This window comes from Rhineura floridana, chromosome 8 (genome assembly GCF_030035675.1).
Source record: "Rhineura floridana isolate rRhiFlo1 chromosome 8, rRhiFlo1.hap2, whole genome shotgun sequence".
In the NCBI taxonomy this organism is placed as follows: Eukaryota; Metazoa; Chordata; class Lepidosauria; order Squamata; family Rhineuridae; genus Rhineura; species Rhineura floridana.
The window spans coordinates 4,421,131-4,447,213 of NC_084487.1; the positions used below are offsets into that span (position 1 = coordinate 4,421,131).

Sequence of the window (26,083 nt, forward strand, 5' to 3'; positions counted from 1 at the left end):
CCAAATCGTGTGAAGTATTGGTTATGCTCTATTTGTAACTGGTTAGGCCTCATCTTGATTACTCCATTCAGTTCTGGACATCGCACTTTAAGAAGGATGCAGGCAAACTGAGGCGGGTTCAGAGGAGAGCAACAAGGATGATCAGGGGACTGGAAACAAAGCCCTATGAGGAGAGACTGAAAGAACTGAGCATGTTTAGCCTGGAGAAGACTATGGGGAGATAGGATAGCTTTCAAGTACTTGAAAGGTTGCCACACAGGAGGGCCAATATCGTCTCAATCGTCCCAGAGTTGAGGACATGGAACAATGGGCTCAAGTTTCAGGAAGCCAGATTTCAAGTGAACCTCAGGAAAAACCTCCTAACTGTTAGAGCAGTATGACAATGGAACCAATGATCTAGGAAGGTGGTGTGCTCTCCAGCACAAGGCATTCAAGAGGCAGCTGGACAGCAATCTTCAGGTACGCTTTAAGTTGGATTCCTGCATTGAGCAGGGGGTTGGATTCAATGGCCTCATAGCCCCCTTTCAACTCTACGATTCTATTTCTGGAGGCCACTGGAAACCATGCTCTCCAACAATTGTTAGCATGTGTGACAGGGACGTACCACACCCTTGCATTCCGTCCTAGGAATGGCCCAGTTGCTATTGTGAGATAGGCTGTCTGTCTCCAGTGTCCAAGGGGAAGGGCTAAACAGGCTTTTCAGAACTCTTTGGCAAATGTGGATGTATTGGCCTGTGAATGTTAACAGTTGTTCACAAGTGCACGGTGTAAAAAGCCACTCTCATGCTTTTATGCAGCATCTATTTATTTATTTATAAGCATTTATAAACTGCTTAATATTTCAGAAATCTCTTAATTGGTAAGCAGTGTACAGTCTAAAAGTTGCAGCATAACATTGTGGTCAGAGTGCCAGACCAGGACTGGGGACAGTCAAGTTCAAATTCTCTCTCTGTCTGTCCTACCTTACAGGATTGTTAGACTAAAATAGGACCAAGGGAGGAGGAAGCTGAGAGAACCAAGTATGCCCTCCAGAGAAAGGTGGAGTTAAACATATGTAACTTAATATGAAAGAGATAGCTGCCTCTTAAGGATTGGATCAGGGAAGCGTAATGTGTGTACTCAATTTCTGCTATGGTTAAAATGATTGTGAAATTGCAAAAATAACACAGGAAGCTCAAATAGGGATGTTCCCAGGTACTTAAAAGATTCAGGTCACAGGCCCATGACTAGAGTTGCCATATTGCCCTGTTAGCCAAGTTTCACCTGAATTCTAGTCATGCTATCCGGTTCCTGCTCAGGCCATTAAGTAGCCCAGATTCCAAGCTTTCATTAAAAAAAAAAAAAAAAAGTCTCTGGCTCTTATGGATCCAGATAAAAGGCAAAATGTGGAGGCAATGTTCTGCCCAATCATTTTGTGACAAATCAGCCCACTCCTACCTTCAATGCAGGGGGGGGTGTAACTACCCCCCCTTAAGACCAATAGAAATGGAGCAGTTGCACTATCTAATGCTAGCACAGCTTAACAGGTCTCTAGAATACACTGCATTAAAAAAAAAAAAGAAGAGGTGCCAAGTCTCCATCAAGTTCCAGCCTTTATCATATGCTGTGTTTCTTCTCTTTCTGATCTGGTATATGAGAATCAGTGCACTAAAGTCACTTCTCATATGCTGACACTACTCTTGTTAGAAAAGTTATTGACTGGACTGATAATATTGAAATCTTGATTTCTATCTGCATTACAATTTCTAGTGGTGTTCATTTCACATTTCCGAATTGTTGGTACAAGCAACCTCTCAGTCACAATATTGCTTTTAATTGATGTTTTGCCTGCTTTTTGTTTTATGCTGGATTTTTGTACTGCTGCATTGACTTGGTTCATGTTTGTTTTATGCTGGATTTTTATTATGTTTTTACATTGATTGTGTATTTTTATTGTTTTCATTATGTTTGTAAGCTGCCCAGAATTCTGTTTTTAACAGAGGAAGGGCAGGATATAAATCCTCTTAATAAATAAATATTCCATGATATTGGAAACGAGCCTAAGCATTTAAAGATGAAAATGTATTTTTTAAAAAATTTCCTCACATCCTCCCCCAGTTTTGGTGGTAATTACTAGGCACAAAAACAAAACAACAGGCCAATGGAACCCTTAATATGCTTAATTTGCATAATTAGCAAGTAATTTGCATGATGTGCAAAGTAGCCCTCCCAGATTTGTGGAACTGGAATATGGCAACCCTATCCATGACACTACAGTATTTGGATAAACTGGCATTTGCTGATTTATATGCATACATGCAAATTTAGGACTCAGTAGATTTCTAACTGAATTTACACCATGAGGGTGTTTCCTAACTAATGAAAGCCCAGGAAGCTGTTATTAACTGTGGGGTACCCTTGGTAAACACCAAAGGATATAAAATAAATATTTGACTGTACGATACGGAACTTCCCCTTAACAGACAAAGGCTGCAGTCCAATTCACACCTGCAATCCGATACACGTCAATTGAGAAGTTCCATTGGGTTCAATGCGACTTACTCCCAGGTAAGTGTGTACTGGATTGCAGCCTACGGGAGGGACCAATGTAGCCCTTGACTCAGAAGCAAGCCCCCCACTGAGTTAAAAGGGAATTACTCCTTTTCCGTGGCATAGGATTGCAGCCTTTTTGACCTCTGCTCTCTTCTAAAACTTAAAAAGAGCGCAGCAGCAGAGCAAAAGCTCCGAACCGCTTTTTGCAAAAAGTATTTCGGAGTCACTCTGTAGTGGTGCCCCTCCCCCTCTCGTTTCCAGGCAGGGTTGAGGCTGCCCGTCATTCCCCCTCCCAACAAGGGGCGAGACCACCTCCTCAATATGACGGCCACAACCCATTGAAAAAGAGCGCCGCTAAGACCTTCCCAACATGGCGCCGCCCTCATTCCCTGCCCTGGAAGGCTCGTGCCCTTCCCAGCATGGCGCCCGCAAAAGAGCTCGGATGGGACACTTCTGCGACCTCCCCAACATGGCGCCCGGCCGCAACCTTAAGACTGTGCGGCAAATCCACGCCGCACTCTCCACCACCACCCCGGGATACGGAACTCTTTCCCGCTTCGCGCTGCTTTCCTTCCCGCAGGCTCGTCGGAGCCGCGGGGCTGTGAGGTCGCCGGGACGTTTCCCGAGAGAAACTTCGGCCCTTCCCATCATGGCGGCGCGGCAGCTCCCCTCACGCCGTGCGTCCTCCCCTCCCCCCTCGGCCTGGTGGTGGTGGTGCTGCCGCCGCCGCTGGACTCGAGTGCCGCCTGCCCGCCTGTGGTAGGCCCGTGTGGAAGCGCGCGCCTTCCTGCTTTTCCCGCTCCCGCCACTGCGGCGGCGGCGGCGACGACGACGCCTCAGCCGGGCCCCCCTCAGTGCCGCGCCCGTTTCTCTCAGCCGGGCGCGGAAGGCCCGAGGGGGGGTGGGGGCGCGCGTCCGCTCCTTCCCTTCCTCCCGCGCTCCCGCGTGTGCGGGTCTCCCGCGCCCAGCCGCCGCAGCCGCCCTCCTCCTGCTCCTGCTCCTCCTCGTCGCCGCTTCCCGCCGAGGCGGCTCCACGGCGCAGGCCCGCTGGAGCGCAGCCGCTCTGAGGTGAGTGTCCTACCGCGCAATCTCCCAGCAGCTCCTCACTCCTCTCGCACCAGACCCGGCGCAGCCGCAGCAACGCGGGGGCCCCGCACCTCCTCGCCCTCCGCCTCCTCCTCCTCCCCCGCGCCGGCGCCTCGGACGCCTCAGCCCGCGCGCGCGCCCCTCGCCCGCCGGCCCCCCCGCCCACCGGCGGCGGACAGGCCTCACTAGGCCCAGCCGCCGCCTTCCGGAGTCGGGATGGGGGGGGAGGGAGGAAGGAAGACCGGCCGCCCGCCGTGTGGAGCGGGAGCGAGGGCGGCGGCGATTCTCTTTCCTCTGGTGGTCTGGGGGACGAGGGAGAAGAAGAACTCCGTCCCGTTATCCCTCAATAGGGGGGGGAGAGTATATTTCCCTTCAATATGGGGCAAAACAACCCTGGGGAGGGGTCTCTTTTTACACACTTGCCCCCCCTCTCGTGGTAGGCCTTGGCTCAGGGGTGATTCCTAACCCCTTTTTAATTTTTATTTTAATCTGGGCGGGAGAAAGGGGTGAGCGCGCCTTTTTTGTGAATCGCACCCACCCCTTTTTACGCACACACATGCACAAGGCGGTGTCAAAATGGGGTCGCCTTCGCTCTCCCTCCGGCCCTCCCTCGTCCAGTTACTTCTGGCTTCGGAAGTGGGAAGGTGGGGTCGCCCCCGATGAGATCCAGGGCGATTATAAACAGCGACAGCCGCCCACCCCCTCTGTCATCCTTTTCCCTCTTGAATGGGGCGATTGGGAGCCCTTTTTGTCCCCGAATTTAAGGAGGAGGGAAAGGAGCAATAGAGTACAATAAGATGCGAGGGGAAAGTATAAAATCAGCCAGCCCCTAGAACTGTACCTGCCTTAGGAATCTGCCTGCTCCCTTTTATGAATAGAGATTTGCTCTCTTCTTCTGTGTAGAGGGTTTTTGAAGATGAAAAGTGGGGTAAAAATGTCCTAAATAAATAAACAAATCTGCTGATAAGAGGGAAGCCGTGGCCAAGCTGGGAATAGGAGCCCTTACCTGATTTCCACTGTTGGGTTTCCTAAATCTTAAGAGGTGCTAATTTCTGTCCCAAGCTTTGCTTTTTGGCTGGCCCTGCCTGATCTCCCCAGTCTGCATACCAGTAAGAGAAGAAAGACGTGTTGTGTAAATTGCTTAGGAGTTTCGGTGACTAAGCAGTGTATAAACTATATTAAATAAATAAATTCCTTCTAGGTTCTGGATGTATGTAAATTTACTTCTTTTAATTTTTAAATACACCCATCCTGAGCCATTTAGACAGGACAGAAGGGGACCCATGGTGGAGGTGTCTAATGTATTCCCAGGGTCTTTTACCCGTGTCTGCTTTGGGGCTCTCTTTTAATAATAATAATAATAATAATAATTTAATTTGTGGGTCGCCTATCTGGCCAATGGCCACTCTAGGCGACGTACAATTTAACAACAATACATTACATCATAATAAAATACATCACAAAATACAATATAACAATAAAACAGTTCCAGTACAGAGTAGTAGGCTATTGGTCGTAAAAATTTAACCCTCCCCGTAAGTCCCAAAGGCCTGTCTGAAGAGCCAGGTCTTCAAAGCTTGGCGGAATACATTCAGGGAAGGGGCATGTCGAAGGTCATACGGGAGGGAGTTCCAGAGAGTGGGGGCCGCCACTGAAAATGCCCTCTCTCTTGTCCCCGCCAACCTAGCTGTTTTAGTTGGCGGGACTGAGAGAAGGCCCTGAGTGGCTGATCTTGTTGGGCGGCATGGTTGGTGGCGCTGGAGGTGCTCCATCAGATAAACTGGGCCGAGACCGTATAGGGATTTAAAGGTTAATACCAACACCTTGAATTGGGCCCGGAAAATAACTGGGAGCCAGTGTAGGTCGAACAACACTGGGGTGATGTGCTCCCGGCGGCGACAGTTTGTAAGTAGTCGAGCCGCAGCATTTTGTATAAGTTGTAATTTCCGGACCGTTTTCAAGGGTAACCCCACGTAGAGCGCATTACAGTAATCCAACCGAGAGGTGACCACGGCATGTACCACCAGTGGGAGCTGATGAGCTGGAAGGTAGGGCTGCAGTCTACGAATGAGGTGTAATTGATACCAAGCTGCCCGGCTCACTGCCGAAATCTGAGCCTCCATGGACAGCTTGGAATCACAACCCCAAGGCTGCAGACCTGGTCATTCAGGGGCAATTTCACCCCATCGAACACCAGGTCAACATCTCCCAACCTTCCCTTGTCTCCCACGAGTAGCACCTCAGTCTTATCAGGATTCAACTTCAGCCTGTTCCTTCCCATCCATCCACTCACGGATTCCAGGCACTTGGACATGGTCTCCACAGCAGACTCTGGTGAAGATTTAAACAAGAGATAGAGCTGAGTGTCATCCGCATATTGGTGACACTGCAGCCCAAATCTCCTGATGATTGTCCCCAGCGGCTTCATATAGATATTAAATAGCATGGGAGAGAGGATAGAGCCCTGTGGCACACCACAATTGAGAGGCCAAGGGTCTGAAACCTCCTCCCCCAATGCTACCTGTTGATGCCTGTCGGAAAGAAAGGAATGGAACCACCGTAGTACAGTGCTTCCTATTCCCGATTCCTCCAGGCGATGTAAAAGGATACTGTGGTCGACAGTATCAAAAGCCGCTGAGAGATCGAGGAGGACAAGAAAGTTATCCCTGACTGGCTTGAGGGTGCTGGTATGGAAGGAGAAGTCCCTAAGTGTCTAAAGAAATGTGTGGCTCACTCTCTGGGGTGAGGATGCTTGCATTTTTTTGCGAGAGGAGATCTGTATTCTTAAAAATGCAGTCAACTGATTCCTTAGATAGGTCTAGCCCCTGGGAGTGGCTGATGCACTGGTTTTCCTTGGGTGTCTCATAGTACTGTTTAGGAAAAGGTAGAAGAATCATGGCAGGAACTGCATTTGCTAAGGGGGTGGACGGCTAGTGCCTGGCATCTGTCCAAAAAGAGAACAAAGTTGCTGATTGATTTCTTCCTCTTGAATCTGTTACTGGGCAAGGAGGAGGCTTCAGATTCCTCTTCCACTCTGCTTCACGTGGTCCTGAAGTAAAGCAAGCTGGGCCTCAATTTTTCTTGTTCTTTATAACAATGCAAGGGCTGCTGCAAGGAAACTCATTGCTCAATCTGCAGCTACTGCTTTCCCGAAGAGCAGGGGGTGGGGCTGCCTGTGGCCATCCAGATGCTGTTAGACTACCACTCCCATCGTCCCTGACCATTAGCCATGCTGGCTGCGACTGCTGGGGGTTGGAGTCCTACATCATCTGGAGGGTCACTGGTTCCCCCACCCCTGCCAAAGAAGAGCAAGCTTGTGAACCAATTCCCTCCCCTGTTAGGACACAGGCCTCCAGATATTTGTCCTCAAGACAATTCCTTTTTTGTTGCCTGCATTGGTCTCTTACCAGCCGTATGATCAGGGACTAGCACAGCCTAAAGTACCTTGCAGCTCTGGATCTGGACTTCAGGGTTGGAGATACCATCAGTTTGTGCATAAGTGTCTTGCAAATATCCTTTCAAAGGGAGTTCTCCCATCTCTTTCCAACAGATTGTCTTGCTTCCCACACCAAATTCATTGACTGGTTAGGAAAATGACATGTGGAGAGGCCCTTAGATTTTTCCCCCACGTTAGGTATGTAGGAAGAGGTAAAAGTCTTGTCTACCATCCTCTTTTCCAAGTACATATCAAAGAATGAGCCAAGGCTCAAGTTGCTATAGCAGGGGAATGGGCTTGTCAGGGGAAGTGGCAATGGCCTGTCCTTTGCAGATCACTAAAAGCTGGGTGTGGTGAAGTTGCCTTAACCTAATCCAGGCTAGGCTTTGAACCATGTGGGGCTTGTGTGCACTGGAGGAGAGTGGCTGACAATGCCTATCAGCCCTATCCTGTTATGTGGGAACAGGTCCAATTGGTTTGAATAGAACTTACTCCATTTAATGCAATTTGGGTGAGAAGTGTAAGATATCAACTATTGTGTAACTTGTTTGAACGTAATGCAGTTAGCTTCTAGTTACCTATTTTTCTGGAGTTTTATTGAATGCTCCTGGGCACCAGGGACTTATGCAGGGCATGTAAAGATACTTTGGTTAAAAAAAAAAAAAACCTTGCATTTTGTCCGGCATGACAGGTGGGAAACAGCATAAACACTAGCCATCAAACCTACAAATTGCATCAAGGTGCAAAGAGTGATCCTGTTAGAATCACAACCTCTCCCCTCCATTCCCTATGCAGTTTTAACAAAGAGGGAAACAATGATAGTAAAACTGGTTTTAAAATGGGCTACTTTGATATGTAGAGGACCCTTAGAAAGTGCTGTCTGGATCCAGGGAAGCTCATCTTCAGTCATTTCAAAAGGGTATCTCCTGAGGTTTTTTTCTGGAAAATGGCAACTTTTGTGTATTAATACTTCCAAAGGCCTCTCTGCCTAGGGAGTGGTGCTTCTGTCTGCTATCTCTGTTTCTCTTTAGGCCTGCTTCAGGCGTGACACATTTCCTACAAGGAAGTGACTGTAAAGTGAAGTCTTAGAAATGGCTTATGCAGCACAATTTATTAAACAAAATTTATATTCCCCTTCATAGTAATAAAACCTCAAGGAGGTTTTTTAAAAATACACATTAAAATTATCAATAAAAGACAATTAAAAACATTCAAAAACTAATTAAAATCAATAAGCTAAAAACAAATTAAAATACATGTAACTTCTAGGTATCTGGATAGGCTTAGAATCATAGAATAGTAGAGTTGGAAGGGGCCTACAAGGCCATCGAGTCCAACCCCCTGCTCAATGCAAGAATCCAAATCAAAGCATTCCCGACAGATGGCTGTCCAGCTGCCTCTTGAATGCCTCCAATGTCGGAGAGCCCACTACCTCTCTAGGGAATTGGTTCCATTGTCGTATGGCTCTAACAGGAAGTTTTTCCTGATGTCCAGTTGAAATCTGGCTTCCTGCAACTTGAGCCCTTTATTCCGTATCCTGCACTCTGGGACGATCGAGAAGAGATCCCAGCCCTCCTCTATGAGACAACCTTTCATGTACTTGAAGAGTGCTATCCTATCTCCCCTCAGTTTTCTCTTCTCCAGGCTAAACATGCCCAGTTCTTTCAGTCTCTCCTCATAGGGCTTTGTTGCCAGTCCCCTGATCATCTTTGTTGCCCTTCTCTGAACCCGTTCCAGTTTGTCTGCATCCTTCTTGAAGTGCGGAGACCAGAACTGGACACAGTACTCAAGAGGAGGCCCAACAAGTGCTGAATAGAGGGGAACTAGTACACGCGATTTGGAAACTATACTTCTGTTAATGCAGCCTAATATAGCATTTGCCTTTTTTGCAGCCACATCACACTGTTGGCTCACATTCAGCTTGTGATCAGCGACAATTCCAAGATCCTTCTCACATGTCGTACTGCTGAGTCAAGTATCCCCCATCTTATAATCTTTTGCCTAACCAAAAATGTTTTAATCAGGCAGCAGAAAGAAAACAGCAGAGGCACCTGCCTGATGTCAATAGGCAGGGAATTCCAAAGTGTAGGTGCTGCCATATTAAAAAGTTTAATTTCTTACAACTGCGGAATGAGTACTATGGGCATCTATAACAGTGCTAATTCCACAGATCGAAGAGGTCAAATGGTCATGTATGGGATAAAGAGGTCCCACAGGTAAACTGGTCTTAAGCATTTTATCCAGAAGCAAGTCTTACTAAGTTCAGTGGAACTTACTCCCCTGACAGCTCAAGGCTCAGAAAAGGGCAACCAAAATGATTTAGGGGATGGAACAACTCCCCTATGAGGAAAGGTTACAACATTTGGGCCTTTTTAGTTTAGAGAAAAGGCGAGCAAGAGAAGACATCATGTGGAGAAAGTGGATGTAGAAAAGTTTTTCTCCCACTCATCATATTAGACCCCAGAGCCATCCCTTGAAGCTGAGTGTTAGAAGATTCTGGGCAGACAAAAGAAAGCACTTCTTTACACAGTGCATAGTTAAGCTATGGAATTTGCTCCCACAAGAGGCAGTGATGGCCACAAATTTGGATGGCTGTAAAAGAGGATTGGGCATATTTATGGAGGATAAAAGCTATCGGCTACTAGCCATGAGGCCTGTGCTGCACCTCCACAGTCAAGTATGCCCTTGAATACTAGTTGCTGAGAATCGCAAGTGGGGACAGCACAGTTACAGTCAGGTCCTGCTTGTGGGCTTCCCATTGAGGCATCTGATTGGCCGCTGTGAGAACAGGATGCTGGACTAGATGTGCCATTGGCCTGAGCCAGCAAGTTCTCTTATGTTGTAAAAAAATCCCTTACCAGTTGGCCTCAGGCCTTTTGTGCACCTGAGTCAAAACATGGCATCGTTCCGGTTAGTGCAGTAGGCAACAGGACCCTAGGAGGAGCAACGCTGCTGCAGTTTTTCACTCTAGATACCCACACACTTGTTCTCGTCACTAAGCTGTAGTTTTGTGCTAACCAAGCTACTATCTCAGTCTAATTTGCTTCACATGAATGCTTGGAGGTAGGGTGAAGTACAAATACAATCTAATAGTAATAATCTGGTTTTAATAGAAGTATCTGCCCACAGTAGCTATGTCATAACGGGACATTTCTGTGGTTTGAGAGTGAGGAACAGTTTTAATTAATCCTGTTTTGGAGAGAGGGGAGGTGGGATTCCAATGAATGTTTTGTGAGTAAAGCAAGAGTCCTCTCAAGTGCAGGTTCTGATGAGAAAAAAAGGTTATCAATTATTGGCCATAATTCTGTTCTATGTGGGGGGAGAAAGGAATATTTAACAGTCAAGGATAAGTGTGTGCAAATCAAAGGACTGTCTATTTACTTTCGTCATCGTACTGGGAGTATTGTAATAAATAGGCCCTACTTTCAGAAAACAGGGAATTGATTTCTTTCCACAGTCTCATCTTTCAATCCCTTTAGCTGCTTCTGTTTTGGCCCGTATCACTATACTAGTACCATTGCTCCCGCTAACCATAATACTTTTGTCTGGCTCCTGCCTCCCCTTGTGGGGAACATGGTTATGTTTTGTGTTTTACTTACACAAACGTTTCCTAGTGGGCAGTGTGACCCACGGCTTCCTCTTCCATTGGTGCATTCCATTGGTCTCTATGTCAGAGTGTGGTGCTCCAGTGTAGCATTCTAAACTCTCACCCCTGCACCATCACAAATATTAAGAGGCTGGCAGAGGATAGGCAAGAACAGAGTAAGACAATTCTGGATCCATAAGTCGTACACATATAAGAATCTGTGAACTGTGAATTCAGGGACTGCTTTGGCCCCAAAATGAGCAGTGTATTCCTGAACTTATGTAGCAACACACAAAGCTGCCTTGTACCAAGTTAAACCATTGATTTATTTAGCCCAGTATTGTCTTCTCTGACTGGCAGCAGCACTCAAGGGTCTTAGGCAGAAATCTTTCCCAGCTTTGCTAACAGATTGTTATGCTTGAGACCTCCCACCTCTGAGCTGCAGCCTCCCTGAGTGTCAGGAGCCCCATGGAGAATTCACGGTGGAGTGTTCAAGAGGAGGGCTGGGACCCAGGGGCCTGCGGGTGGGGTGGGGGGCCAGAAACAGGAGAAGGCTGTCAGCTGTTTAGATAGTGACAGCTCCAGCCCCTGCCTTTCAGCCCTGCCTTGTCAATCGAGCCATCACTCACGCCTTCTGCAGAGGAGGAGGAATCGGAGGCTCAGAGGCAGTGTCAGAAGAGGGTCTGGCTGAAGTGCCTCCACCTCTGGCACCAAGGACACACCAACAGATGCACAGGCACGAGCAGATAGCACCAGCTTTACAACCTGTTTGTAGGAGTGCCTGCTTGCTAACCCAGCCCCATTCAGAGAAAGCTTCCCTATGCAAATAGAAAGCCCACCTGAGCCTACTTAAAGGGTCTCAAGGGGCGTGTCCCATTGCTGATGCAATGTCTTAGCTTAAGAACAAACTGTAAGAAGAGCCTGCTGGATCAGGCCAGTGGCCCATTTAGTCCAGCATCCTGTTCTCACAATGGCTAACCAGTTGCCCATAGGAAGCCCACATGGAGGACCTGAACGCAACAGCAACTCTCCCCTCCTGTGGGTTCCAGCAACTGGTATTCAGAAGCATCCTGCCTCTGGTCTTGAAGGGAGAGTTTAGCCATCATGGCTTGTAGCCATTGGTAGACTTATGCATGAATGTGTATAAGCCTCTTTTAAAACCATCCAGGCTGCTGGCCACCACTGCCTCCATTGTTTAGCTATGGACTGGGTGAAGAAGGACTTTCTTTTGTCTGTCCTGAATCTTCCAACATTCAGCTTCATTGAATGTCCATGAGTTCTCGTGTTATGAGAGAGGGAGAAAAAAATTCTCTGTCCGCTTTCTCCATGTCATGCATAATTTTATAAACTTCTATCATGTCACCTCTTACTCGCCTTTTCTCTAAAATGAAAAGCCCCAAATGCTGCAAACTTTCCTCACGGGGGAGTCGCTCCATCCCCTTGATCCTTCTGGCTGGCTTATTCTGGTTGCTTGAGGAGTCATGTCTAATTAAGATATGTAGAGATGCAGAGTCCTGTGTAACCTGTAAGCTGATCTATGAAATACTCTAAGCTGAGATTCCACATTAAACATAATGGAGAAAAACACACCAATGAGTCCGAGTCTGAATCCTACAGGGCTGTCCAGGACACTGAGCTTTGACTGCTGATGTAGGCCATGATCATTTGCTTTGTCTGATCCCGTTTGCAACAAATTTGAGGGGATATCAGTTAGGCCCAAACAGGACGTCTACAACAGGTGTAGCGATTAGCCATTGGTGTGAACAACATTGAGGACCATAAAATCATAGAAAGCAGAGTTGCAAGGGGCCTATGAGGCCAACCCCCTGCTCAATGCAGGCATCTAAGTTAAAGCGTCCCCGACAGGTGGCTGTCCAGTTGCCTAATGAAGGCCTCCAGTGTTGCAGAGCCCACCACCTCCCAAGGTCATTGGTTCCATTGTTGTACTGCTCCAACAGGAAGTTTTTCCTGATGTTCAGTCAAAATCTGGCTTCCTGTAACTTGAGCCCATTCTGTGTAGTCTTCTCTGGGATGATTGAGAAGAGATCCTGGCTTTTTCATGAATTTTCAATGGCAAATCTGTGTTTGCCACTCCCAGGTACACTTGGGGAAAGCTACAATCAAACTTGGCTGTCAAATAAGTGAATATATATAATCAGTCTTCCACAGTTTTGCTTGCCATGATGCCACATTTCTCTCTAGCTTGAAGTGAACAGGTGGACACATCCTCAAGAGATGAATTGGGCTTCTGATGGGTCAGAGCAACCTGACCCCCAATGCAGCTACAAGCTGAAAAGGAAGATGAAGGTGGCTATCTGGCTGATTTGTGGCAGAGGTGCTCCATGTATTTCTGCTGACTAGTGCCCCCCAAAAGGCCCTGCTCCCCTTCCACAGGCCCAGGTTTGGAGCTACTGGGTGGACAGGAATTGTCTCTGCAAATGTTCTGGCCTTCTGGGGCCCAATCTTGCTCAGTGCAACTGCAGGGGTTCTGCAAGTTCAGAATTGCACTGCAGGGAGAGGGGCAGGATCCTGGTTATTAATATGGCCAGAATCTTTTTTCCCACAATGCTACCACAAATTTTGGCTTGGCTATCTAGGACAAAATAGCACAGGTTGGTTGTCGAGAAGTTCATCACCACTTTACATTTGAGGTGAACACCTAAAACAGCAACCTGTTATGTTTGATATAACCCTTAGATTCTTGGATGTGCAAAGGAGTTGTGGATCTGGAAGAGCTGTGCTGCTGTTTCACACTGGTGCTGACAGAGAGGCCTGCTTTGCTGCAAATTCAGGAACTCAGCAAGCGACTAACAAAGCTAGTTAGTTAGGGAGGGGACATTGGTGGACTTCCACTCCAGCTAAAAACACAGATGCACGTGTGTAAGAATCTTGAATGCTACAGAGGAGCTGTTTATCACAGCTGTGATGTTGTTCCAGGCAACTCCTTTTATGCCCAAGTACAGCTTAGTATACAGGTTCTTTGTCTTCACCTTGTGCACTGTTGGGAACAGCCTGAGCCAAATGTATCTCAGGAGCCTCAGTCTCCATATCAACCCTCCCATCCATTAAGGTTGGAAGAGTAGGCTCTGGCAATAATCTTCTCCTTGCAGGAAGTCAGATACAAAGGAACCTGAGAGAGGACCTCTTTGGTGGTAGCCACTGTACTCTGGAATGTGTTAGCAAAAAGAGAGATCTGAACCTGTCCCTGAAGATTTTTGGAGGAGGAAACAATTGAAGGCATTTCTTTTTACGCAAGCCTTTGGTTGGGTTCTTTTTAGTCCTCCCAGCTGTGCTTCCCTGGAATCAGTCCCCACTCTTTTGCAAAAAGCCTTGCAAAGTCAGAGATCAGTGCCTGATATGATAAGGGGCAGTGTATGGGCTCCTTTCACCCAGTGACCTGCTCTTTTAGTGTTTGACTGTCACTTGTTCAGCTCGTACCTGCAAATGCATATTATGTGACTGCCTTTCTCTTTGAAGAGTGACAATTGTTTGAAATTGCATGACTGCCTTGAATCAAAACCAATCTTCAGGCAAGCAGCTCAGAGCATTTGCTAATGAGAATTCTCCTCGATGCAAAAATTCAACAGCCATTTTGCTGTTAACTTATTTAAAACAAAGAACTGCTTTGTATTCTCCTCTCCGTTTTGCTAGCAGCCCAGACTGTTTTTTCTTGAAGACTCCAATCCTGCTTTTAAAATAAGCTGCTGGAGAGACTGTGCTTTGAAAATGTCAGTCCTGTGGGTGCGATATTTTGGGGAGAGGCTATATGCAGGCAGCACACACAAAAGAGAAGGTGATCTTAACACTAACTCTGGCCCCATTCCTCGAAGCGGGTTTGTTTTTGTTGTGTAGTCCCTGATCAGCTACTAGCTATGAATATTTTCATCTCATATAGGTGATGTAGTAAGGTGGGGAAACACTTTTGGGATAAAAGCATGATGTTTGGGTCAAAAGCAGCATTTGCCATGTTGGTTAAAATAGGATATTGGGCCAACTTGAGTTTGGTAGCAGCAGTTGTTTTCCAAAATGGCTGCTCAAGTGGTGGGTGGACTTAGAGTTGTGGTTCCCAAGACTTTTCCCCCGTGGACCACCTGAAAACCACTGATGGTCTTCCCAGGCCACGTAATTATTTTTCTGTCTGTTGTAGCAATTGTAATGCACTGTGCTATATGCTGTATGGTTTTTAATTGTATTTCTATTGCTTCTTTTAGTTCCTATATTGTACTTTATTGTATTAAAATTTGCATTCCATAGTATTCAAACTGTAATACACTAAATCACAATATAAGGAATAAAAATCAGTAAAAATATAATTAAAACCAACATGAATATTTAATGTGAATGTCATGGCCCCGTCAGAGGACTGCTCAGATGAGGACGACTCGGGAGTAACAGCAGCAGACCCAGGAGCAGCAGGAGACACGGAGGAGCCTCCTGAGAATCCAGCTCCTTCTGCCCCTCAGCTGCAGAGCACCCCAGGGACAGCAGAGGCCCTGCAGCCAGACACAGACAGTGAACAGGATACTCCCCCCTCACCTGCAGAACGTAGACAGCAGAAGGTCAGGCAGAAGAGAGGCAGGCCTGTCTCCTTAAGGCCCAAACGCTGAGGGCTCACACCTGCTGTCCATCCTGCTCTTTATAAGGTACACCTTGGCTGCAGCTTGTTGCTGACTGCAACGTCAGGCATGGCTTTGTGTAGACCTAGTTTCCCTGCAGCATCTCTTTGACTGACCTCCTTGGCAATTGATCCCAGACCTCCACTGACCTCGCTTCTAGACTTCTGACTCGGCAAGTACGCTTCGGATAGGCCTGGCAGATTTACAGCCCGACTGCTGGCTAAGGACTTTCCTTCCCTGCCAAAGACCCAGGAATTTCCAGCCCCCCCTGACACTGCTGATGCAGTGTAGAGCTGACAGTTTGCAGTTAGCCCAAACAAAGCAGGCAACAAAGGAGTGGGGGAAGTGCTGACCATGGAGCAACTCCAGCAGGAAACTTGCTTCTGTGCTCACAAGTAGACCAGCTGCTGTTGGCCGTCCAAGGCTTGCAAACCCAGCTAGCAGCAGCCCCACCCCCTCTCCCTACAGGAAGAGCCAAGTGCCCTGTGACTCTCCCAGAGAAATTTACTGGGGCTTCCGACCAGCTCTCAGCCTTCTTGGCCCAGGCCCAGCTCTTCATGGAGTTACGCCCAGAGGCCTTCCCAGATGATAAGACCCGGGTGGGATTCTTGATTAACCTCTGCACCGGGGCGGCAGCTAGATGGGCCACGCCCCTGCTCCTCGAGCGGAGCCCCGTGCTCAACGACCTAGCCGCCTTCACCAGAGAACTGAAGGCTATGTTCGAGGACCCAGTCCAATCTGCCACAGCCAACCGCCAGATACGCAGGCTGCGGCAAGGCCGACGCCCCTTGGGGGAATATGTAACAGACTTTCATCTATTGCAACAAACCCTGGGCTGGAACGAAGCCGCTCTCATGGAGCAGTTTCAGGAGGGGCTGTCGGATGAGCTCCTGGATGAGCTAGCTAGGGTGGAGCGCCCTGGAACCCTGCAAGCCCTCATACGCCTGTGTCTCCAGATTGACGGGAGGCTGGAAAGCAGGCGTGCTGCCAACCGACCCCGGCCAGTCTACAGAGCATCAGCCCCAGTGGCTGGGCCCTTGGAGCCTGTCGGCAAGGACCCTGCACCCCCGGCAGAACCGATGCAGCTGGGAGGGGCTCGGCCACGTCTCTCTGTGGCCGAAAAGCTGCGATGCCGGCAACAGGGCCTCTGCCTGTATTGCGGGGCCCCGGGACATTTTGCAGCCCAGTGTTCCGCGAAACGACCCACAGCCCCTGCCTTGGGAAACGCCCATGCCCCGGCCTTCACAGGCCCCTGAGCCGGGGCAACCTCATGGTTCAAGGGGCCCGCCACCTCAGTTCCTTACCGCCCAAGCATCTGACCGTGTTGATCGCACTGACAGTCCCCGGAAGGGGGACCCTACAAGTACCCACCATGCTGGACTCAGGATCCACCAGCAATTTTATGGACGTGTCCTTTGCCAAGCTCCACCGGGTTCCTAGTCAACCCATTCACCGCTCCCTCCTGGTGGAGACTATTGATGGCCGGCTTCTCGCCTCGGGCCCTGTAGTACAGGAGACAGTGCCGCTCGACATGGCCCTGGGGGAGCACGAGGAAAGCCTCCAGTTCTACCTGGCTGCCGCACCCCACTTCCCGGTCGTGCTGGGCCTGGCATGGCTCCAGCGGCATGACCCCATCATCCAGTGGTCCACGGGCCGACTGACCCTCGGATCCCCCCATTGCCAAGCCAACTGCTGGAGGCCGAAGGAGCGCATCCTGATGACCCAGGAGGCAAGCTCCGTGCCCGAGGCCTTACCGGAACAGTACCAGGAGTTCGCGGATGTGTTTGCAAAGCAAGAGGCAGACCAGTTGCCGCCCCATCGTCCTTACGACTGTCCCATTGATCTGCTTCCCGGAGCCAAGATTCCCGTGGGCCGGCTGTATTCCCTGTCAGAACCCGAACTGGCAGCCCTCAGAGAGTTCCTCGACAAGAACCTGCGCCGAGGGTTCATTCGCCCTTCCACGTCCCCTGCAGCCGCCCCTGCCCTCTTTGTCAAAAAGAAATGTGGGGAACTCCGGCTGTGCAATGACTACCGCGCCCTCAACCAGATTACAGTTCGGAATTGCTACCCTCTGCCCCTGATCCCAGAACTGTTAGAGCGGCTGCGGGGCGCTCGCATTTTCACCAAACTAGACCTGAGAGGGGCCTACAACCTGGTGCGTATGCGGGAGGGCGATGAGTGGAAGACGGCCTTCCGCACCCGTTATGGGCACTTTGAGTACACCGTGATGCCGTTTGGCTTGTGCAACGCCCCTGCCGTCTTCCAGCACTTCATGAACGACATCTTCCGGGACCTCCTAGACCGCTTCCTGGTGATCTACTTGGATGACATCCTGATCTACTCGCGGAACCCCTCGGAACATAAGGAGCACGTTCGAGCGGTGCTGCAGCGCTTGCGGGAGCACCGCCTCTTCGCCAAGCTCGAAAAATGCGCCTTTGACCTCACGACCGTGGATTTCCTAGGCCATCGGATCTCGCCCTCAGGTATCCAGATGGACCCCGCCAAAATTGAGACCATCCTCCACTGGGCCGCTCCGCGAAGCCCCAAAGATGTGCAGCGCTTCTTGGGCTTCGCCAACTATTACCGCCGGTTCATCTCCCACTTCTCCGAACTCACCACGCCCATATCAGACCTGCTTCGAGGCAAAGAGAAGTTTGTTTGGACCAAGGCCGCTCAACAGGCCTTCCGGCGCCTCCAACACGCCTTTACATCGGAACCCATCCTCCAGCAACCCGACCCTACCCGACCTTACATAGTGGAGTCCAATGCATCGGATAAGGCAGTGGCAGCAGTCCTACTTCAGCCGGTGGGGAGCAAGCAGTCCCTGCTCCCCTGTGCGTTCCACTCCCGGAAACTCAACGCTTCGGAACAGAACTACACCATTTGGGAGAAGGAGTTACTGGCCATCAAAGTAGCCTTCGAGACCTGGCGTCATCTCCTGGAAGGGGCACGCCATCCGGTCCAGGTACGAACAGACCACCGAAACCTGGAGCACCTGCAAAGCGCCCGACGGCTGAACCAACGCCAGATCCGGTGGTCCCTGTTTTTCTCCCGGTTCCAGTTCACGGTCACCTACCTCCCTGGCCGCCGAAACACCCTAGCAGATGCGCTCTCTTGCAAGCCAGAATACCGAGCCGAGCAGGTCGATCACCCCCTTCACCCAATTCTTCACCCAGAGAACTTCGCCGCTACCCACCAACCACAACCCCTCCTGGACCGGGTGCAGGAACAGCAGCAAAAGGACCCCTACGCCCTGGCCCAGCAGCGAGAGCTCCAGTCAGGGATGCCCGCCCAGGACAGCCCCTTTTCCTTGCAGCAGGGCCTCTTGTATCACTGGAACCGGTTGTACGTTCCCCTGGGAGCTCTGCGGGGAGAGGTGCTCCACCTCTGCCATGACAGCCAGTCGGCAGGGCATTTTGGAACGTATAAAACCCTCCACCTGGTCCTACGGGATTTCTGGTGGCCCCGGGTCCAAGCGGACGTCAAGGACTATGTAGCAGCCTGTGATACCTGCCAGTGAGCCAAGAGCCACCCCGGCAAGCCCCTGGGGCTCCTGCTCCCACTGCCTACCCCCCCGGGCCCTGGCGCTCGGTCTCCCTGGATTTTATCACGGACTTACCGGCCTCCCGGGGAATGACCACCATCCTCGTAGTCGTAGACCTGTTCACCAAGATGGCCCATTTCCTCCCCTGTGCCGGCCTACCCTCTGCCCCAGAAACTGCGCAACTGTTCTTGACCCAGGTTTTCCGGTTACACTGCCTCCCCGACCACCTGATCTCTGACCGAGGAGCCAAGTTCACCGCCCGGTTCTGGCAGGCCCTGTTTCGGGCCCTGAACGTCCAGATCCACTTGTCCTCCGCCCACCACCCTCAATCAGATGGACAAACAGAACGTACCAACGCCACCGTCGAACAATACCTGCGGTGTTACACCTGCTTCCAACAGGACAATTGGGTGGATCTGTTACTGCTGGCGGAGTTCGCATATAATAACTCCGTGCATGCCTCCACGCGCCAGACCCCGTTCTTTGCCTCTTACGGCTACCACCCCCGATTCTTCCCCTCAGTGCGACCCCCGTCGCCGGTCCCTGCTGCGGATGTCATGCTGCAGGAGTTGCAAGCCCTGCAGGCAGTCCTGAAGGAGCAGCTGGAGCAGGCCAAGGACACGTATAAGCGCTTTGCTGACCGCCACCGCCAACCAGGCCCGCCGCTGAAGGTAGGCGACGGGGTATGGCTCTCAACCAAATTCCTGCGTTCGCAACGGCCGTCTCACAAGCTGGAGGCTCGGAATGCAGGTCCCTTCCGGATCACCCAGCAAATTAACCCGGTGGCGTTCCGGCTCCAACTCCCTGCCTCCTTCCGCATTCACCCTGTCTTCCATAGATCACTGCTGACTCCCGCTCTCCCGCCTCACCCCTTGGGTAGTCAACCACGGCCCCCACCACCGATACAAGTCAACGGGGAAGAGGAATTCGAAGTGGCGCAGATCCTGGACTCCCGGAGGCATCGGGGCCGCCTCCAGTACCTCATAGACTGGCAGGGGTACGGCCCTGAGGAACGTTCGTGGGAAGAGGCGGCGCAGGTGCATGCCCCTCGTCTGGTCCGGCGCTTCCACCAGCGCTACCCGGATAACCCGGGCCCCGACGGGAGGCGGAGGGTTGGTCGTGGGGCGGGGGATAGTGTCATGGTCCCGTCAGAGGACTCCTCAGATGAGGACGACTCGGGAGTAACAGCAGCAGACCCAGGAGCAGCAGGAGACACGGAGGAGCCTCCTGAGAATCCAGCTCCTTCTGCCCCTCAGCTGCAGAGCACCCCAGGGACAGCAGAGGCCCTGCAGCCAGACACAGACAGTGAACAGGATACTCCCCCCTCACCTGCAGAACGGAGACAGCAGAAGGTCAGGCAGAAGAGAGGCAGGCCTGTCTCCTTCAGGCCCAAACGCTGAGGGCTCACACCTGCTGTCCATCCTGCTCTTTATAAGGCACACCTTGGCTGCAGCTTGTTGCTGACTGCAACGTCAGGCATGGCTTTGTGTAGACCTAGTTTCCCTGCAGCATCTCTTTGACTGACCTCCTTGGCAATTGATCCCGGACCTCCACTGACCTCGCTTCTGGACTTCTGACTCGGCAAGTACGCTTCGGATAGGCCTGACAGATTTACAGCCCGACTGCTGGCTAAGGACTTTCCTTCCCTGCCAAAGACCCAGGAATTTCCAGCCCCCCCCTGACACTGCTGATGCAGTGTAGAGCTGACAGTGAACATGTTGCAGACCACTTGAATGAAGCTTAGCTCACATCTTGGGAACTCCTGACCTACAATAATGGTTGAAGTTTATACTGGTTGCAAATTGACCACTTCAGTGTGCTGTTTTCAAAAAACTGTGCATCTTGACTGCTGAAAGAGAAGAGCTTTCAGAGGCTTTGGGTGTTTTTTGGTGGTGTGTGTATGTGTACATTTTTGTATAAATATTTAACTCGGTATAATAAAAATTCTGACTGAAAATATTTAACTAGTAAAGTGTAACTTCTAGACAAAACTGGACTATGCAATACTTCCAAGAGGTTTGGAAATGGTGGTGCAGGTGGCTGACTTGCTCACGTTTAGCAGGGAGGTTAATTTGGAATCAGTAGAGATATAGGAACTTGACCAAAATTTAGTGTTTTGGCTGGCTGATAGCATAGGAACAGTTATGAATAGCTTTGATAACATTTTACAGCAGGGATGGGGAACCTTATTCAGACTGAGGGCCTCATTCCCATCTGGGCAACCTTCTGGGGGCCGTATGCCAGTGGTGGGTGGGGCCAGATGTAAAGTTTGCCTTTGTGTAGTGAGCTAGTTTCTGGACACACTCCCCTCTATTCCCCAGGCAACCAAAGGGCATTATCAGAGTTCAAGGACACATTTAAGCCAGGTAAAACCACTCAAGGAGGGTGTGAAATAGGGCTGCTGAGGGGTGTGACCTGCAGAGAAGAGGGGGTGTGGCTGAGGAAGGGGTGTGGCCTGGGCAGATTCCCATGGACCAGGCCGAGAGACCTGGGAAGATACGTTTGCCACTGGGCCTGAGGTTTCTCACCCCTGATTTATGGCATGCTAATCAAAGGTTACATAATACTCATTCTGAAGTGCTTTTGTTCGCTTTGTTAATATCTTCGTTACCTTTGAGAAATTAGGCACTGAAAAGCAGAGAGATCTTGGTGATAATAATACACTGCAAGAAGACATTTTAGACAGTCCAAAATTCTTATTATATTGGACTGGTACAGTTCAGATGAAATGGAAATGGACTGCCTTCAAGTCGATCCTTACTTATGGCGACCCTATGAATAGGGTTTTCATGGTAAGCGGTATTCAGAGGGGGGTTACCATTGCCTCCCTCTGAGGCTGAGGGGCAGTGACTGGCCCAAGGTCACCCAGTGAGCTCATGGCTGTGGGGATTCGAACCCTGGTCTCCCAGGTTGTAGTCCGTTCTTTTTTTTTTATCATTAATTTTTATTCAAATTTTCAAAAACAAAACAAACAAAACAAATTAATAACTATTACAATAAAAACTATTGACTTCCGATTTGTCGTAGCTATAAGTCTATAATATATAACAAACCTGTCTCTTAATCAAATTATACAATCACCTTCCTCCAGTGGTTATCTTAATTGGTATCAAATCTCATCATTTTATTCTTTCCACAAAAAGTCAAAGAGAAGTTTCTAATCCTTGAGATATATATCCATCAATTTTTCTCCAAATAGACATGTCAATTAATCCATCTCTTCAGGTCTACTAAGTCCAGTAATTTCAATAGCTCTTCTCCCATTCTCCCATTATCAGTATTGATTGCATCTTCCATCTTCCATCTTTGCACACCCAATAATCTTGGTCTTGCTGCCATGGTCATATAATAAGAGTCTGATAGGGTTTTCTTTCATCACAGATATTTTCTTGCCATCAATTCTGAATGTATTGCTGAAATGTTGTTGTAAAGTTGTATCTCTGTTCCTCTTTTTTACAGAATGCACTAACACATCTCTTGAGAGTTTTTCCATTGTCACATATCTGGAATTTATTCTATAAACTTTCTCTATTTCAAGTTCCATCGAATCCTTCCAATCCAGGAATTTTTTCGAGTCGTTGATATCTTTATCTCTAATCTCTTCACCAATTCCTTCAGGGACAGCGTTGAATTCCAAACAGTAATATTTGTCTTTAGGATCCATCACAACCATAAAATCCAATTTTTTTTCCAGGTCCATATTTGATAACTCTATTCCAATCTCCAGGGCTTGAACCTTCCCTTTGATCTTTCTTTCATCTTCTTTTTCTTGTCCAGATATAGAATCCTTAATTTCTTTCAGCTCCTGTCTCATTTTGCCAAATCCAATTTTCGTCTCTTGTCTGTTCTGTCCCAGCTCTTTTTTCGTTAGCTTAATCTCGTTCATTATTTTCTGAAACATATTTAGAGAGAAAACCCCTTCCTGAACATCCAGGGTCTCAGTCACCTCCTTGATTGTCATTCTTAAAACCAAAAGAACAAAACCCCTTCAATTCCAATATAGTCACTATTCTCAAGCAAAGAACAGTTTATTTCTTTTTCCAGTCACAAATGAGTTAATCTTTCAAGCCAGATGACATCACCCTCTAGACAGCACGAACTGCCTTATCTCTTATATGTCCAAAACAAATTTAGTTCACAGCGTCCAAATGATTAGTGGCATAAGGAATAAGCAGATTCGCCAAAAGAAAAAAAAAAGTAGACCAGAAAAAATAGTCCCAGACATATAATACTCAAATATCAGATAAATCAAATCTTCTCTTCAAATTAGATGCCTCTCATCTGTTTATATCTTTAAAATGCTCAATTCCATGCCAGCTTTTTGCAATAAAAAACAAAGATAAGCTATTTCGATTTTCTTCCTCCTTAGTTCCGTATGTAAAAGAGAAAGTTATAACTCACCCAGGGCTTCTTTGTTGCTGACTCTTTGACAAATCTCTTTTGCAGTAACGATAACAAAATAATGATAATAGACAGGAGGATGCTTGCCTGTTAATTTCCGTTTTTCTTTGAAGAAAAAAAAAGTCTCGTTTAATCAGTTAGAGCCTGTTTGTAATCCCTGGCTCCATCCGCTGCTGGCTACCTTCCTTCATGGGCAATTCCAATGAATTCCAGTCCAACAAACAAAACAAAGCTTTCTGTGGATAATCTCTTCGTTTCTCCCTTGCCTGGGAGAAAATCTTTTCCAGTCAAAAAGTCTTCTGACTGATTTTATAACTGAAAAAGGTTCCTCTGAGACGGGAGCTCGTCTCAAAGGCTGCACAGGCGGAGCGATTCCTCCTGGGAAGTCGGTTGTAGTCCATTCTTGACCGGTCAAACAAAATCCGTAATATGATCTTGAACCTTTTCCTGCTCTTTGGTAAATTGAAAATGTGCTCTGCTTGCAATGAAAAGGAGTGGTGCTGTGAAGAATGTTCTAATATGTTCTCAGCACTTTTCATTACTTGCCAGTCATGAAGAGGAGATCTCAAAGACCTCATCCCTTGTCACCGCCTATGCTAGCACTTGAAGAATTTAGGTCTGGTACAAAGTCTGGACATAGTTAACTGTCTCTGCTTTGCAAAAACTGGTGACACTCATCCTGGCATTGATGCAGTAGTGTTAGACCAGTCTTCACCAACCTGTTGCCCTCCAGATGTTTTGGACCACAACTCCCTTCAGCTCCAGCCAACATGTCCCAAACATCTGAAGAGCACCATGTTGGAGAAGACAGTTCAGTGCTGGTACTGCTGTAACATTTGAGGAATAACCTTAATTGGTTTTCTCGTAACCATACTAAACTAGGTTCTGACAGTCAAACTGTTGTGTGGGACGTATGTCACAAAGGCAAGCTGAAGAGAGAGGCACTGGTGTAGAGTGAGAGAGAGCAACTCTTGCAAGCACAGGTACTCACCAGAGCAGACATGGCTTCTTAAGAGTTAATGAAAACAACACCAAACTCTATGAGTTCACAATAACAGCTGCAACAAGTTCCTGATCTGTGTGTGTGGAGAACTAGTAGTTTCCTTTCCAATATCAGTCATTTTGGCTCAAGTAATCACAAAGAAATGAAGAATAATGCTCTGCTCACAATAAGCTGCTACTGGTTCCTCACAGATTCTGATGAAGACTGTTGACTGTGATGATGTACTCTCCATTTCATTTTTTCTGCAAATTCTCACTGAATAACTTTGGTAATGAGCAGAACTTCAGATACAGAACTTGTCATGATGTTGCCATGGAACTTGGTTTGGAGGAAACCAAAATGGTGTTAATTCCTTCCCTCTCCCCCCCGGACATTCACTGTTTGTGAAACTGCTTCCTCTGCCGGAAAAGGGAAATCATCAGCAATGGGAGATGGAGTCCACTTTCCCAGATCTTTGCAGGCACAACAGACTTTCGCTCTGTGTTGATGTGAACTAAGTCAGCAAAGCATTGATCTATGCTTTCAAACCAGTTTACATACGTTCCTGATGAAAATGGAAATGGACTGCCTTCCAGTCGATTCCGACTTATGGCAACCGTACGAATAGGGTTTTCATGGTAAGCGGTATTCAGAGGGGGTTTACCATTGCCTCCCTCTGAGGCTGAGAGGCAGTGACTGACCCAAGGTCACCCAGTGCGCTTCATGGCTGTGTGGGGATCCAAACCCTGGTCTCCCAGGTCACAGTCCAACACCTTAACCACTACACCACACTGGCTGTCCGTTCCACTGATAGCAGGAGCCTAGTGACAGCACGCCAGCCTGTTCACCAGCGGGTACAGGCCCTGTTGACGGAATAGCTATTCCCACCTCTTGTCAGCATAGAACTGGCATCCAAGTAACATGGGAGAGAAAGCACTTTGGATCATTTTTCCTCGGGTTTAGGGTCCTTGGTGGCAACTGGTTCACCTTGGATATGAGAGAGCATCCTCTGAAAACTGGTCTGCTCCAAAGAATGAGTTGCCACGCACGTTTGTGTGTTTGTGCACATCTCAGAGCTGCAAAAGAAACGGTGTTTACAGGACATGATTTTATTTACGGTCATAGACCAAACTGAAATGGTGTTTAGTATATTTGTGCATAAAACAACTACCACCCTCCCATGCAATAGTTTGCATTAGGATTTCTCACTTTATGTCTCACTTTTATACATTTTCATGACAAGAAATATCAAACCCACCTATTACTTCAGCAGTCAGCTTTTGCCCATACACTCTAGAGGAGCCTTCTCTAGTCTGGTGCCCTCCAGAAGTTTTGGACTCCTGCTCCCATCAACCCCAGCTAGCATACCTATGCTGGGTGGGGCTGATGGGAGTGGTAGTCCAAAAGATCTAGAGGGCACCAGACTGAAGAAGGCTCCTCTAGAGTGTGTCTATGCCTTAACCCTAGCCATCTTGTAACCTTTCCCCCCCCCTTGGAATTTTATAATCTTATGTCTTAATAATCTTATCTTATAATATCATGTTTTAACAATTTTATCTTGTATGTTATTACCACATTTTACTGCATTTTGTTCTCCTGTATATTTGGATCATCTCCAATTATGAGAGTTTTATGTCTATTTTATGCTGGTCATTGATCGTAACAATAAATATTTTGGGGGGGCTGCCTTCACCCATAAAACATGAGAAGAACCAAAGAGGTTTTGCTAGCGTAGGAAATTTTGGCCGCATAAGCAGTTGCTTCAGTTTAAAGAGCTTCAGTTTTCTAACACAAGGCTTGAAGTAAGGATGGAGCTGAGAGGGTGGCTTCCTTTTTGAGGCTGGTTTTGCACATGGGGACAAATATGTATAGTGTTTCACCCTGGACAGCAGCTTAGTAC

At 48.5% G+C, this 26,083-nt stretch overlaps 1 protein-coding gene across 4 annotated transcripts in view; it reads left to right on the forward strand.

Moving 5' to 3' along the window:
- Positions 1-3,073: 3,073 nt before the first annotated feature.
- Positions 3,074-26,083, forward strand: part of NRF1 (nuclear respiratory factor 1) — an 89,665-nt gene continuing 66,655 nt past the window's right edge. The window contains exon 1 of one of the 4 annotated variants that reach the window (XM_061638022.1): positions 3,074-3,600. The gene's annotated coding sequence lies outside the window, so the exon portion shown is untranslated. The remainder of the gene's footprint in view (positions 3,601-26,083) is intronic. The other 3 variants (XM_061638021.1, XM_061638023.1, XM_061638024.1) reach the window with 3 other exon arrangements.